Source organism: Equus asinus, chromosome 5 (assembly GCF_041296235.1).
Source record: "Equus asinus isolate D_3611 breed Donkey chromosome 5, EquAss-T2T_v2, whole genome shotgun sequence".
NCBI lineage: Eukaryota > Metazoa > Chordata > Mammalia > Perissodactyla > Equidae > Equus > Equus asinus.
Genome location: NC_091794.1, coordinates 86,340,556 through 86,357,275, shown reverse-complemented (window position 1 = coordinate 86,357,275; position 16,720 = coordinate 86,340,556). Strand labels below are relative to the sequence as shown.

The window sequence follows — 16,720 nt, the reverse complement described above, 5'->3', positions numbered from 1 at the left end:
CCCCTCCTCATTCCAGACAATCCTGATCTTGTTCAGGTGGCCGTCTCCCCCCTGGATCCTACCCTGTGCATCAGTGGAGATGAGCTCTAGGCCCAGGGATGAACCATGATTGTAGTGAGCCAAAAATGATGGTCCCGAGCCTCTCGTGAATGATTGGGTTAGGTATGGGCACGTGACACAATTGTAGCCCACAGATATAAAGAAAAGCCTCCTGGGCTTTCTAGGAGAGGCTCCCTCACTTTTGAAACACAGTACCATGTGGGAGCCAGCCTGTAAGATGACCTCCCAGTGTCTCCCACCTCCTAGAGTTCGCACGTGTGTAGTCCCTGCCCATGTTGTGCCAGGGCTGGGCCAAGTGACCAATGGAGCGTCACGTCTGAGATTCGGTCACAAAGACACTGCAGCTTCTGTCTTGGTTGCTCTCTTGCTCTTGGATCACTGGCTTTGGAGGAAGGCAGCTGCTATGTTGTGAACAGCCTTTGGAGGGGCCCACGTATCAAGGGACTGAAGCCTTCTGCCAACAGCCATGTGAACGAGCTTGGAAGCAGACCCTCCAGCCCCAGTTAAGCTTTCAGATGATTTCAGCCCCGGTCCACAGCTTGACAATAACCTCATGAGAGACCCTCTGCCAGAACCAACCCGTTAAACCACTCTTGGGTTTCTAACCCTTGGAAAGTGTGAGACAATAAATGTTGTTTTCAACTGCTAAGCTTTGTGATAATTTGTTATATAGTAGTGGTTTAAGACACAACAAGGAGAAAACCCTCATCGTATGATAGGAAGTCCAACTGCGATGCCTGGAATTGTTGCATCTATCCTGCTAACCAACCTGAGGACGAAGCAACATCAAGGGTGGCAGAGCAATGAGATGGGGAGCACCCAGGTCCTCCCTTGAGAACACCACTGAATTAACCAGCCCCAAAACAGGTCCTACCACCAGACAGCCTTCCTTATTGCTCAAGCCAATGGAGTTGGCGTTTCTGTTATGTGTGGCCAAAAGCTTCTAAATTATCTAGGGGTACAGATGATAAACAAATATGTAAATGCAATTCTGTTGTGAGCTACAATGAAGAAAATGAACTGGATAAAAGCATGGGCAATAAGAGGGAGACCTCCTCAGAGAAGGTGTCCTCTAAAGACGCAGCATTTCAACTTGACCTGAAGGATGAGGAGGAGCCAGCCATGTGGAAAAGAGCAAGGAGAAGAGTTGCAGGTGGAGGGCGCAGTCTGTGGGAAGGCCTGAGGAACAGGAGCAGGGGCAGGGTTGCTGAGGCATGCAGACAATGAAGAGAGCTGGGTGGGGAAGGAGAGGTGGGCGGGGCTGAGTCACAGGTGTTGGGGATGAAGGAGGGGCAGGAACGGGACTAACAGTTTCTGGACCTTCTCCTTGGTGAGAGCTTTGTTCACCCCTCCCAGCCCCCAGCTCGTATTCACACCAAGGCAGAAGAACCAACATTTCCCTGAAGGCAGTACCCTCAGTACTCTTGCAGGGGAATCATTTAGTCACTCATTTATTCATTCAATAAATTGTGGAGCACCAGCTAAGCCCCAGAGGGATACAACGGTAAGCAAAAACCAGACGTGGAAGCTCCCAGTGCTTCCTGGTGGGGAAGATGGATATTAACCAAATAACCACACAAACAAACGTAAAAATAGAAAACGTGATAAGGGCTATGAAGGTGGAAGACAGACAGCAATAAGAGCATCTAACAGGGGGACCTAGGTTGGGGGTCGGATAAGATATTCCCAAATAAATGGTGTTTAATTTGAGATCTGATGGGTGAGTAGGTGTTGACTGGGCAAAGTCAGGAACATAGAGAAAGGAGAACAAAGCACTTTCCAGACAAGGAAAAAGCATATGCAAATGTCCTGCGTGAAAAGGAGGTGTGTTTGTGCATCTGGAGGGTGGTAAGCAGGTCTGAAGGAGTCTGCTTTTGCTCACCACTGCATCCTCAGAGCCTGGTACAATAGGCGCTCAATATTTGTTGAATTAAGAAAGGTCCGTTGAGGAGGTGGAGCTTGGTATGAGGTGAGCCAGGCCATGCAAGGCCTTGTAAGGCTGTGTCAGGAGTTTGGATTTTATTCCAAGGGCCATGGGAAGCCACTGAAGGCTACTAAGCAGGGAGTAGGAAGTGTGACATGGTCAGACTGGCATTTTCATTAGACCACTCTGGCTGTCGGGTGGGAAACCGGCAGGGACTTGATTGTAAACTGGGAGACCAGTTAAGAAGTGATTGCTGAGGTCCAGATAGGAGATGATAGAGGTTCAGGCTCAGGAAATAGAGATGGAGAGAAGTGTGCAACATTAATTTACATGTTTATTCAAGAAACGTTGGGCACCTACTATGTGCCAGCCACATAAGTGCTGGAGATTTCAAGTGAGCAAAAACTGGGGCCAGCCAGGTGGCGCACCGGTTAAGTTTTCACGTTCTGCTTCGGCAGCCCAGGAGTCACCAGTTTGGATCCCGGGTGCAGACCTACACACACTGCTTGTCAAGCCATGCTGTGGTAGGCGTCCCACATATAAAGTAGAGGAAGATGGGCATGGATGTTAGCTCAGGGCCAGTCTTCCTCAGCAAAAAAGAGGAGTATTAACGGCAGCTGTTAGCTCAGGGCTAATCTTCCTCCAAAATTAATTAATTAATTCAAAACTGACATAGTCTTTACCCTCATGGAGCTTATAGTCTAGTGGAAGAAATAGACATTAATCAAATAATATTACAAACAAATGGACAGGTACAACTATGACAGGTATGTGAAGGAGAGGTATATGGTGCTAGGAGAGTGAATAATAAGGGATCTGACCCAGTCAGGGAGGTCAAGGAGAGTGTCCCTGAGAAAGCAATGCTGGAGCCGAGATCTGAAGGAATAGGAGCTAACAACGCAGAAAGGTGGGATTCCAGACAGAGGAAGCAGCATGTGCAAAGGCCCTGTGATGAGCACATCAAGTATAGTTGGAACAGAGTGAGATGGAGGGTGGTGCCAGACAGGTTGGAAGGACCAGACCACACGGGACCCTGTGGGCCATGCTAAGAGTTTGAGTCTTTATTGCAAGAGCCGTGGGAAGTTGCTGAAAGATTTCAGCAGGTGGGTAACATGATCAGATTGACGATTTGAAAAGATGATCAGGGCTACCAGCTGGAAAAGGAACTGAGAGGAGAAGGGGAGTGACAGAAAGAAGTCCAGACAAGAACACGAGTTCTGGTGAGAGACGATGGGCACAGCTCCAGTGAGGGGTGGAAACCAAGAGGTAGATAGAGGAGGTGAAAAAATGGATTGGACACGCAGATTGAAAAAGAAAGGTGTCAAGGACGATTCCAAACTCTCCAGGTCAAATAACCAGATGGGTCCTGGTATGGTGCACTGAGAGGGAGCTCTGGAAGCGAGCCACGTGCAGGGGGACAGATCACGAGTTTGACCTGGAAGTCGCTGGGTAGCAATTTCTTGTACAGGTCTGGTGCCCGGGGATGGGTCTGATCCCCTAGGCTGGGAGGGAGGGGCAGGAGGGCAGCAGGGAAGGGAAGGGGGGGAGTTCCAGGAGGGGAGCTGCGGGCATGGATCTCTGGCGGAGCAGGGCTCTTCCGGGAAGTCCTGGGGCAGGGCGGGCTTGGGCAGAACTGGCCAGGCTGCAGACCTCCTGGTCTATTTCCTGGTTTCCCGCCGCCGGAGACTCAGGAATGTCCGGTCGGATCGTGAGAATGGAGGCGGGGCAGGGGCCCCATGCTCTGCAGAGCCCTCCCTTTCTCCAGCTCTGCCCTTTCCCCAACAGGGCCAGACCTGGCAGGGCCGGAAGGAGGCAACACATGCCCTTCCCTCCTCCTCCCTCCATCCCAGCCGCCAGCGCTGCTGAACTCCAGCTCTCTTACAACACTGCCCCCAACACACACCCTTTCTTTACCAGGACTCCCCGGCTCCACCGCCGGCGGTCCGTGGGAGCCTCTCAAAAGAGCAGTCACTCCACCCTTTAGCCTGGGCCCGGCTACCCCATGGACGGGCATCTGGCGCCCCCTCGTGGTTAAATTGGCACACTGGCAAGATAGGTGAGGTCCGAGCTGCCGGGACCAGACGCAAGGCTGTGGCTGAGAGGTCAGGAGGTGTGTGTCCAGGCCTGGCCGGGGACTCACTCTACAGCTGTGAGCAATTCCCCTGAGCTCTGCGAGCTTCAATTCCCTCGCCTGCAAAATAGGGCTATTGATGCAAGTGAGGCATTCCTTGAGCTAACACAGAATAAGTTTTGTTGGTTATGAGGCCCTCTCCCCACCTCAAGGGGCCTTGACATCGTGGGACAGCTCAGTCCTGGGTACCACCAGTCCCTTCACCAAACCACTCCACTTCAGACAGCCATGGCAGACATACTGATGTGGCCCGAATATTGAGCACTAATTATCCCCAGGGCCAGGTCCTTACTTTGAGGGTGCTGGGTCTAGAAGTGGAAAGAGAGACATACAATTACAATGCAATTACAATACAACGTAAGAGGTCAGCAACAGAACCAGACACAGGGTGCAATGGGCAGATAAAGAAGAAATATTTGATCCAGCTTCAAGAGGGAGAGAATGTCAGGGAGGCTTCCCGTAGGAGATAACATCTGAGAAAATCCTTTAAATTAAGGGTTGAGAACTTGAATGTCTCCAAAGGGCAGCCCCTGGTCTACAATTGCAACTGGCTCACAGGTGGAATTGGATCCCAGTACTGCCATGAGTGGCCTAGCAGGGGTAGAATGATGGTGGGGTCTGCCCCAGGTGTGGGCAATAAAGGTGCATTGTCTGCAGGAATTCAAGAACCATAACAGAAAGGACGAAAAGTTCTTCTGCTTTTGAGTATCACCAGCCATCAGCAGTTTTAAACAATGTCAGTTAAAACATAATTCTCTCAAGTAGAGGAAGATGGGCATGGATGTTAGGTCAGGGCCAGTCTTCTTCAGCAAAAAAGAGGAGGATTGGAGGCAGATGTTAGCTCAGGGCTAATCTTCCTCAAAAAAAAATTCTCTCTGAAAAAAATATTGGTCTGTTACTTTGGTCTGTTAGTTACTGTTGAGTTTTAGTAATATATATGTAAACTACAAATTTATTACTTATCTTTTAATAAACATGAGGTTCCACATGGAAGTTAATTAGGAGAAATCTTACTTGAATTGACACAGACTCAGATACACACATTTGTTTTAAAAGTGATTTCTTAATAATTTGGGATCGCTCAAGCTTGCTTTGGGCTCAGTTGGTGTCTCCAACTCTGTGACAATACATGTTCCTGAGCTTAAACAGTAGTTTCAAGAATGAACAGTGACACACTGATTGTAAAGGCGAAGAAACAGAAGTTAAGTTACTTCAATTCTATCATTCCACGGGACCATTTGTGCTAATAAAACTTACATATTTATTATTAAAACAACAATAAACAGAATTTTGTATTTAAAATTTAAAACAGTGGGAACTCTAAGGTATAATATTTTTTTGTTTGGAAAGTGCAAATTTTAATTCAAACATGAAATGTTTTACCAAATTTAAATAGTATCTTTAAAAGTTAAAGTTATCCTTTTTACTTTTTCTCCATTTTTTTAAATTATGGTAAAATATACATAACATAAAGTTTACCATCTTAAGCATTTTTAAGTGTGTAGTTCTCTGGCATTATGTACATCCACGTTGTTGTACAGCCATCACTACCAATCATTTCTAGAACATTCCACCTTCCCAAACTGAAATTTTGTCCTCTCTGAACACTAACTCCCCATTCCCTCCTCTGCCTGGCCCCTGGCAACCACCATTCTACATTCTGTCTCTATGAATTTGACTAGTGCAGATACCTCATATAAGTGGAATTGTATAATATTTGTCTGTTGTGACTGGCTTATTTTACTTAGCATAATGTCCTCAAGGTTCATCCGTATTGTAATGTGTCAGAATTCCCTTCCTTCTGAAGGCTGAATAATATTCCATTGTATGTATCTACCACGTTCTGTCATCCAGTCGTCTGCTGATGGACCATTGGATTGTTTCCACCTTAGGCTACCGTGAATAACGCTGCTGTGAACATGGGTGTACAAATATCTGCTTAAGCCCCTGCTTTCAATTCTTTTGGGTATATACCCAGACGTGGAATTGCTGGATCATATGGCAATTCTATGTTTAATTTTTTCAAGAAACCGCCATCATATTTTCCATGGTATCTATACCATTTCACATTCTCATCAGCAATGCACAAGTGTTTCAATTTCTCTGCTTCCCCACCAACTCTTGTTATTTTCTGTTTCGCTTGTTTTTTTAATGACCATCATTCTAATCTGTGTGAAGTGGTATCTCAAGGTAGTTTTGATTTGCATTTCCCTGATGATTAGTGATATTAGGCATGTCTTCATGTGCTTATGGGCCATTTGTATGTCTTCTTTGGAGAAATGTCTATTCAAGTCCTTTGCCCACTTATTAATTGAGTTGGTTTTTGTTGTTGATCTAATATACTCTAGATATTAATCACTTATCAGATATGTGATTTACAAATATTTTCTCCCATTCTATGGGCTGCCTTTCAGTCTGCTGAATGCGTCTGATGCACAGCAGTGTTGAATTTTGATGAAGTCCAATTTATTTTTTTCGTTTGGTGCCTGTGCTTTTGGTGTCATATCCAAGAAATCATTGCCAAACCCAGTGTCATGAAGCTTTTCCCCTATGTTTTCTTCTAAGAGTTTATCGTTTAGCTCTTTTGTTTAGGTCTTTGATTCATTTTGAATTAATTTTTGTATGGCAATTCATTTTTAAAAATGAAAACACTAAGCATTTCAGAGAAAACTTACCTAAGAGCAAGATTCAGCCCCTGGGCTTTGGATGCTAGTATTCCTCAGGCTTGATTATGTCCTCTTCTCACTCACAATTCCGAAGTTGTTCTCATCCACTTCTGGGGCCCAAACTACCGTGCACGTGAGAGGCTGGATGGTGCGGTTAAGAGCACGGATCCTGGCACTGGATTCCTGGGGTTCGAACCCTGGCTCTGTCACTAGTAGTTGCGTAACCTTGGGTACATTACTTAACTTTATTCCCTCTCATCTGTAAAATGGCAAGAGTGATGGCACATACCTCACAGGTTTGTTGTGAGGAATCAATAAGTTAATGTATGTAAAGAATTTAGAAAAGCGCCTGACACTCGGTAAATCTCAATAGACGCTAGATAACATTTTTTGGTTTTGTTTTCTTTATGCTGATGGCTCCCAAATAAGAATCTCCAGTCCAGACCTCTTTCCTGAGGTTGACAGCCTGCACATCTGTCTGCCGGACATCCTGGCTTGGACATGTTTTGTTTTTTTTTTTAAAGATTTTATTTTTCCTTTTTCTCCCCAAAGCCCCCCCCGGTACATAGTTGTGTATTTTCAGTTGTGGGTCCTTCCAGTTGTGGCATGTGCCACGCCACCCCAGCATGGCTTGATGAGTGGTGCCATGTTCGTGCCCAGGATTCGAACCGGCAAAGCCCTGGGCTGCTGAAGCGGAGTGCGCGAACTTAACCACTCGGCCACAGGGCCAGCCCCCTGCCTTGGACATCTTGCAAGTACCACCAATTCAACAGGACTCACAAACTCCTTCCCAGAGAACACCACCAGGATCCGCTAGTCTCCCAAGCCAGAGAATCTCTGGGAAGTCACTGCTCATGCCTCCTCACCTCTGAAATGTCTCTGACTCTGTCCCCGGTGCCCTCATGTTAACTCAGGCTGCCATCCTCTCTGCTGTCCTAGAAAGAACAGCAAAGTTTTCTCCTCCAATCTAGTCTCTTCACAACAGCCACAAATCTGCCCAGGGCACTCCCCTGCTTAAATCCTTATCAGGCCTTCTCATCACCTTCACGATAAAATGCACACTCTGTAGAGTGGCTTTCTGGGGGCTGCTTAGCCTGTGACTCTCACACTCTTCCTCTCTTCTCTGTGTTCCCACCACCCTGGATTTGTGACTCTTGTCCGTGTCTCAGGGCCTTTGCATGAACTCTTCCCTCAGCCTGGGACACACCCCCCTGGCTGCCTCCCCATAGTTGGCTGATGACTGTTCAAATCTTAAATATCACTTCTTCCAGAAGGCCTTCTTTGACCGCAGAGCTCTGTACCTACCCCAGCACAACAAACGCTTTATTGTCGCTGTTCATCTATTAACTGCTCCGCTGCCAGAGCCTGAGTCACAGGGGCAGGCACATATCAGTTGTGTTCTCCCCTGTGTCCTTTCTGGCCCCCTGTGCCTGGCACGCAGCAGATGCTGTCAGTGTGCAATAAATGTCTGAAAGGGAGAAACAGGAGCAAGAGTTTGGAAGCAGAACAGTTGGGGGAATGAGGGAGACTAACGGACAGGGCATGTTCCTCTGGTGCCACGTGAGACAGGCAGCGATGTTGCCAAGTGTCCCGGAAGCTGGACGGGAATCAGGCACCGAGCGCCTTGTATCCTGATTAGCTGGCAAGTCTTTTCTTTCTCCCATGGCACAGAAGACCCCAGAAGGGTTTTAAGTCAGGAGGTGACGTGACTGGAGGTGCAACACCAGCTGGCCACGGGATGGAGGAAGGTGGGAAAGACGAGAGGCAGCAGGACTGTTGTGAGGCTGTGGCAATAACATGTCTCTGGAAGGAAACACAGAGAAGTGGGGAAGGGGACTTGGTGGCTGAGGGACGGGTGGAAGAGACATTCATTGCGTGCTCTTCTGTACCTATGGAATTTAGAATCGCGACTGTATTACCTGGTCAAAAATTCAATTAAAGAGCAGACAAAGGGGTATGTTGCAATAATCTAGGCAAGACATAGTGTCTATAAGATTTTATTTTTTTATGGGACACTAATGCTGACTCTTTAAAGAAAATGAGAAGATACATACAAGTAGAAATAATAAAAAGTAGAATCCCCTGAATTTCCCCCATCCAAAAGTGCACAGTAATAGAAACACTCCCTGTTTTCCCCTCTAAAGCTGCTGGAAGGTTCTGGATGAGGGCTGAGGGCAGAGGTTTATCCCCTGCTGGGGTTGCTGGATTTCACAAATCAAAATGCAGGGCCCCTGGGGCCGGCCTGGTGGCACAGCGATTCAGGGCGCACGTTCTGCTTCTCAGTGGCCAGGGGTTGGCCGGTTTGGATCCTGGGTGCAGACATGGCACCGCTTGGCAAAACCATGCTGTGGTAGGTGTCCCACATATAAAGTAGAGGAAGATGGGCACAGATGTTAGCTCAGGGCCGGTCTTCCTCAGCAAAAAGAGGAGGATTGCAGCAGCTGTTAGCTCAGGGCTAATCTTCCTCAAAAATAAATAAATAAATAAATAAATAAATAAATAATAAATTTTAAAAAATGCAGGGCCCCTGTTAAGGTAGAATTTCAGATAAATAATGAATAATTTTTTAGTATAACTATGTTCCAAATACGGCATGGAAATACTTCCATTAAAATAGTCTTTGTTGTTACCTGAGATTCAGATTTCCCAGGGCAGCCTGTGTTTGATCTGGCAGAGAGCCCTGCTCTGTCCCCTTCCTCTGCCCATACTGCTGGTCCTTTCCCCAATTTGTGTTTTAAATCCCCATTTGAATGATTTTTACTTTAAGTCACTCAAATCTGTTTTAAAAATTGCCACCAACTTTTCTGCAGGGTCCCTGGCCTTACACAGCGCTCACCCCAGGCCCTGCTGGCCCAGCACACAGCAGGTGAGGTGAGTGGGAGCGGCAGGGCGGGCAGCTCTAGCAGTGGGCACTGACAGCTGCGTCCTGGGCCCTGCATCCTGGTGACAAACACTGGTAATTGAGTCAGGATGCTGAGCACTGGGTGCCAAGCACAGGGAACCATGTCCTGGCTCTGAGCTTTGGACTCTGTTTCCTGGAAACCAGGACCAGGGCAGAGGTCACAAGTTCCCGGTCACTGGGCAGAGGGTACTGGGCTCAGTGGCAGTCATGAGCCTGGTGTCACTTACTGCCCAGGGTGGCGTCGGGGGTGAGGCGCTGCCCAGCCCCCCAGTTGTTTTGAAACAGCTGCTGGACTAGGCTAGAGGAGAAATTTAAGGAGCTGGGGGGGCGGGGAGAGAGGGGAAGTGGGCAGGGCAAGGCCACTTGGGCAGGCTGCCTTAGGTCCCAGGCCCTGGGGGCGAGAGCAGGCTGAAGCTCCAGGCCTCAGGGCCCTAGGGGCAAAGGCAGGTTGGGTGGTGGGGAGAGTGGGGACCTTTGGGGCCCCTGTCTTTGTACCCTCCTCCTTTGCCAACCTCCTCGCCCGGCTCCCAGGCCGAGGCAGCTGGAGTGATTAGCGTGGGCCGAGGGAGTACGAATGCCAAAGGCTTGTCTCACTGCTCAGAACACAAGGATCCAGCCAGAGCAGATGGCACGACTTAGAGTGAGAAAAAGAGACCAGGAGATAAACAGAGATAAACAGGGACAGCACCAGAGACAGACCGGAGAAGAAGGGCAAGACAGGCTAAGAGTGAGCAGCCCAAACAGAGAAATGGGTGTCGTGGCAGGGCCAGATCAGTAGCTACCTTCTCTTTAGCTCTTCTTAGAGCCTGCCTTGTCTGAGTTTCTCCCCACTGAGTCCCCCATCACAGCGTTTCTCAGCTCAGCACTATTGATGTTTGGGCCAGAATAATTCTTTGATGAGGGGGCTGTCCTGTGCATTGTAGGATGTTTAGCAGCATCCCTGGCCTTTACCCACCAGTTGCCAGTAGCACCCTTTCCCCCCAGGTTGTGACAACCAAAAATGTCTCTAGACATTGCCAAATGTTCCCTGGGGAGGAATTGCCCCCGACTGACCACCTTCCCTGCTCCCAAGTAGACGCATGTGCTTGAGGAGAGGCAACTCCTGGTGTCTGGCTGATTCTCCCATCAGCCCTTGTCCATCCCCTTGGCCCCAGCGTGGCTTCAACTGCCGCGATTTGGAAGCCATGGAAACTGGGAGCATTACTGAGACTGAGATGGGGTCTGAGGGCTGCTGAAGCAGCAGTCAACAAAGTCCCTGCCTTCAGGGTGTCTCTGCTCGTATTCCATCCAGAAGGTGCCACAGGTGTATTTTGGGATGCACTAGAGGGTGCTTTGTGAGTGGATGTGCACTCTTGTCTCTAAGGGAGGAGGGAGACATGAGCCTCCAGGTATGTCTGGACTAGGTATTTATCGCAAGTCTGCATTTGATCCACAATACTCAGCTGTAAGACATGTCACACTTATTTCTCTAAATCACATTTTCTACCCCAAACTCCCCCCAGATTCAATCACAATCATATTTTGGGAATCCTCTACCCAGTGGTGTGCTGGTAAATGGCTCGAGGGGGGCTGGTGCTAGGGAGGGACTTGATTTTGCCTTTGCCAGTTTCCATGGTGTAAATACTCCCACCATGGCCAATTTCAAGCTGTCAACATGATGTCACTAATGGCGTTGCTGGGAAGAGGTGGGCAGCAATGCACCATTACGTAGCATTTCTGCCACACAGATGTGAGTAACCCCTAGAGCATAAATAATAGCAAAATACAGAAAAATTATCAGGAAGTGATGCCCTTTGAATGTTATTGCCTTTGAATACACTTTATTTAACTGTAAGTTTACATAATTTAGTTTTTTATAATGCCCCCACCCCTCCGAAGCACTGGGTACAATTCCTGAGGGTTTATCCAGTCCGCAACAGTCAGGGGAGGACTCTGATAGTCAGTCAACTTCCATCTATCCTCGTGGGTCTGCGTGGGCTTTTGCCGTGATTCCCAAAGCACCACTCTTAGCACGCATGCAAACAAACAGCCATCCCCTCCCCCCACTAGCAGCTGCAGCTCTGCAGGCCCATCAGAGGTCCTAGGAGACCCGAGTGGGAGGGGTGCACAGTTGCTATTACTCAAGGAAAGACAACAGCAGCAGCAAAGACACTCAGACCGCTGTTCACTTTCTCAGGCTTGGGAAAACTCTTCCAGCCTTCTCTGATCGGCCCACTTCCGCCCCTCTGGAGCCTGGGAGCCCTGCCCTCTGGAATAACCCAGCTCCACGTCTCCTAGAGCCGGACCTTGGTAAACAAAAGCCTCGACTGGGGGATGTCTTTGGTGCCTGGCAACCTCTGTTTTTGGCCTGGCAACCCCAAAGCCTTTAACAGCCTCAGTCCCCACCCCCAGGCACAAAGGAGGAAACATACCCACAGCAAGGAGGAGGAAACATACCCACAGCAAGGAGACCAAAATGCAAATTACGACCTCAATATGTTTCTCTGCAGCCTAGTCAGAGCACTGCGGTGGCAACAACCCACTGAGGCACTGAATTAAACAAAAAAGGGTTGAGGTTATGAAAGGAGAGGTTCCAGCTAGAGTTCAAGAAAGTCTTCCAGACCTGCCTGCAGAGAATTAAACCCAGACACTGTGAAGGTAAGTAGTCTCCCCTCCGGGCTGCCCCAGCAACCACTCAAAGCTGATATGCCTCCCCCATGCTTATATAATGTCCTCTGATGGCTCCCTACAGCCTCAGAATGAAGTTTTATTAGTAGCTGAGTGCCTGAAACTTGTAAGGTGAGAGTAGTCCTATTTTACAGGTGAGAAAACTGAGGCTCAGAGAGGGTAAGTTACTAGCCTGAAGGCACACAGCTAAAGAAGTAGTCAAGGCTAGAATGTGAACTCAGATCTGACTCCAAAGCCTGTGTTCTTTGCCCTGTGTAACCCCATCTCTCATCCTTACCTGACACTAATCTACCTCTGCAGCATCCCCTGCCCACAACTTCCACCACCTCCTCACACAGGAGCCGGGGAAAGGAGAGCAAGCAAGAACTTGCTGAATTGTGAAACAACAACCTTGTGTTAGTTAATGCTGGCCAGACCATAAGAATATTTTACAGCTTAGTGTCATTGAACATTTTTTCTCTCTAAGCAAGATAAAGAGTTTCTCAGCCTTGGCACTATTGATATTATTTTTTCTATTTTTTTCTTTTTTTGAGGAAGATTAGCCCTGAGCTAACATCTGCTGCCAATCCTCCTCTTTTTGCTGAGGAAGACTGGCCCTGAGCTAACATTTGTGCCCATCTTCCTCTACTTTATATGTGAGACACCTGCCACAGCATGGCTTGACAAGCATCGGCACTATTGATATTTGGGGCAGGATTATTCTTTGTTGTGGGGACTGTCTTGTGCATTGTAGGATATTTAGCAGCATCGCTGGCCTTTACCCACCAGATGTCAGTAGCACCCCCCAGGTTGTGACAACTAAAAGTGTCTCCAGACATTGACAAAGTTCCTCTGGGAGACAAAATGGCCCCCAATTGAGAACCACTGAGTTAGACCAAAGGTAAAAAAGCAACTGTTTCAAAGAAGTAGGTCTTGGGAGTAACTAAAACGTGCCAGCGAGGAGTAACTCCCCTGTTGTGAAGTAGCTTAGCAGAGATAGATCAGTGAGGTCCAAGCTCCTTCTTCTGATGCAAGATCCAGAGCAGTCCTTTGGAGCGCCCTTGAGGGAACACAATATTCCCATAAAGAACCTTTCATCTCTCCAGACCTTTGCTCTTTTCCTGCAGTGCCCGTCCCATCCTTCAAGAACCAGCTCAGATGCCTCCTCTCTGGGAAGCCTTTCCTGCGCCCCCAAGGCTGTTGCTCACTGGAGAGCCCTGAGAGCAGGCATTATACTGCATCCCATTTGTATATTTTGTATCCCTTTCTATCTCATAAATGGGGCAGGAATTCAATCAAGACCTGAGTCAATTTATTTTATTTATACTGAGAACTTCTGTGGCAGTCTCTGTGCTAGGGGAATACGGAGGACACAGGACACAATGCACAGTCCAGTTCAGGGAGAACCAATGAATGGAGTTGGTACAAAAGCTAGCGTTGGGGTTTGAGAGTGATACTTACACCCCCTCCCCAAGTTCAGGCCAGCTGAGAGGTATGCACACAGGCCCATCAGGCAGGAGGATGGAGAGCCAAGTCAGCTTTATTGGTAGCTGCTGATATTTGGACCTAAGCTCAAAAAATTTGCCCTTTCATGTCTAGATCTTGAGAAGACCCACCCAAGGGACAGTCTGGATCCGCAGGACAGACATACCTACCCAGTCTTTGGGCCAACCCTGAGAATGGGGTCAGCGAGGTAGTTCTCCAGATTTGCCTCTAGAAATCTGAGTGGAGCCCTGGCCATGTGTTCACCACATCAAGGACAGGAGCGGGAAGGTGTGAAAAGGGAGCGGAGCCCAGGTCTTATTTGCCTGTTGAAGCCTCTCACAATCTCCTCGATCCCATAAAACATTCCTTCTCCCCAGGGGAAGATCAAGTGAATGAGAAAGGGAATGGGAGGAGGTAGGGTTAGGAGCTCTCTGGGGTCCCTTTTATAAAGGCACTAATACCATTCATGAGGGCTCCACCCTCATGACCTGATCACTTCCCAAAACCTCCACCTCCAGGTACCAGTACATTGGGGATTAGGTTTCGACATATGAATTTGGGGAGGACGCAAACATTCAGTCTATAGCAGCCAGTCTTGGGGCCCCATTCCAAATCAAATGAATCAGAATCTCTGAGACGTGGGGCCCAGACATGGACATTTAAGACAAAATGTCAACTAGGTGGAGAATCTCTCCTATCTAGAAACGTAAGACTTGGAAACAGGAAAATGGGGGCCTTCAGCAGTGGTTCCCAAACTTGTCTGCATGTTAGAATCACCTGTGGAAATTTAAAAAAATAGTGATGCCTGTGATCCCACCCCAGAGACTGTGATTTACTTGGTCTGGGATGTGGTCTGGGTGTTGGGATTTTTAGACTATCCCTAGATGATTCCAATGTACATACAAGTTTGGGATCCAAGGACTAGAGTATTTCCTGGTGGTATATGCTAGCTGATGGCTAAGGACTAACCATCTCTTGCTTAAGCTCAGCCATGAAGGGCCTCCTCTTGCCAATGATCAATAATACAAGCAACTGTTACCCTGACCAGAAAGTTTAGTTGGTTCTTCTGCAAAGCAGAGATGGAAGTGAAGGTACCTTGGTTGGTCTGAGCAAGAGCAAAGGTAACTGCTCCTCTTTTCCCCAGGTGGCTCTTCAGACTTAGAGGGTCACATACTGGTGCTGGTCCCAGTCTCTTCTGATTTCCCTTCTCACCTTCCTTCCTGCCCTGAGAACCTCTTGTACACAATGGATAGCTCCAACAGCTTCTCTGTGCTGGTCATGACTCCAGTTTACAAGTGATGGAAACCCAAGTCGAACTGATTCATTAACCGGCTCATGTATGAAAGAGTCCAGAGGTGCTGCTAGCTTCAGGCATGGCTGAATCCAAAGCTCAACTGGTATAGCTGGGAGTATGTCTTTCGCAACACATGGCTCTGCCTTCCAGCTGGGTTGGCTTCATTCTCAGGAAGGTTCTCTCCAAATAGTGACAAAGATGACCATTAACAAGTCCAGGCTGCTACTCTTCTAGTTTAGCAATCCCAGAAGGAAGAGAAAGCCCTTTTCTCAGTGTTCTGGAATAGGTCTCGGGTTGATACTCATTCCCTCTGCTAGCCTGGTTTGAGCCACCTGCCAATCACTGTGGTCAAAGGAATGAAATGTGCTGATCAGCTAGAGTCACCTGCCCACCCTGGAGCAAGGGTGGGGGAGGGATGGCTTCTCAAAGGATTATCAGAGTGCTGTTACCAGAAGGAAGAGGAATGGAGGGCTGTTGAGCAGGCAGAGAAACAGATGGCCACTGTATTTGCTCCCAGGTTACTGAAGGAATGAAATGTGCAGAAATCACAACGTAAGGTAGGATCTGACAAATGCAGAGTAGGGTACTGGGGTACTCCTGAGGAAGGGGGATCTTGAACTGATAGATTAGCCTTTGATAGGTAGGGCCCCTGGGGAGGGAGGGCATGAGCTGGCACGAGGATGCAGGAAGCCCAGAGTATGGTCAAGATGAGCACACATGACCGGAGCATTGTGTGTGAAGGAGCTGAGGCTGGTGAGGACATGGAGGCCAGACGGTTGAAGGCCTTGAACTTGCCCTTCATCCTGATGGCAGTGGAGAGCCTTTGAAAGTGAAGGTGAAGCTGGAGAGGGTCAAAAGTTAAACCCCTCAGGGCCTTGTAGACCACATTGAAGATTTAGGGTTTGATCCTGAGGGCACTGGAACCAGGGATGACATGATCAGAGTTGTACTGGAAGAGACAGAACTCTGACTACCTTCCAGGGCATGGCCTGGATGGAGAAAGGCAGGAGGCAGGGAGGCTGGGCAAGAGACCTTAATCATAGACAACACTTATATACCACTTACTCTGTCCCAGGCTCTTTTCTAATGACTTTACACCAGTTAAGACATGTGAAGACCTGAAACAGGGTGGTAGGGGTTTCAATACATGTTCTGGGTGCAGAATACATTGGACTTTGTAACTGATGCCATAGGGGAGATGAAGTAGAAAGAGGAAGCCAGGATTCCTCTGAGATTTTTAACTTGGGGGAGCAGGATAGAGGAGCCCCTATCAGAAACAGAGAAAGGAGAGCTAAGAAAAGTCCATACACATACACTGCTGCCAATTCTGTGCCTAGCCCACTGCCCGGACCTAGGAAGATGAACAACAAACAAGTTGTTGCCATGCAGGTGATGGCTGTGCAGGAGACACAGGCATGTCATGGATGATTTCAGGACATTGTAACGAGGGCGGGAAGACTTGTACAAGCAGAATAGGGTAGGGAGGCAGTAATAGCACTTCCATCCACACAGTTGCTCAAGCCAGAGAGCTGGGACGTCAACCTTGGCTCCTCCCTCCCTCGCTCATCTAGTCAATCACAAAGACCAGTAGATTTGATCTCCTAAATATCTT

At 48.2% G+C, this 16,720-nt stretch overlaps 1 protein-coding gene across 1 annotated transcript in view; it reads left to right on the top strand.

Moving 5' to 3' along the window:
* The first annotated feature begins 12,080 nt into the window (after positions 1–12,080).
* The window catches only part of THRAP3 (thyroid hormone receptor associated protein 3), a 76,959-nt gene continuing 72,319 nt past the window's right edge, over positions 12,081–16,720 (top strand). Inside the window, exon 1 of the mRNA XM_070510366.1 lies at positions 12,081–12,320. The gene's annotated coding sequence lies outside the window, so the exon portion shown is untranslated. The remainder of the gene's footprint in view (positions 12,321–16,720) is intronic.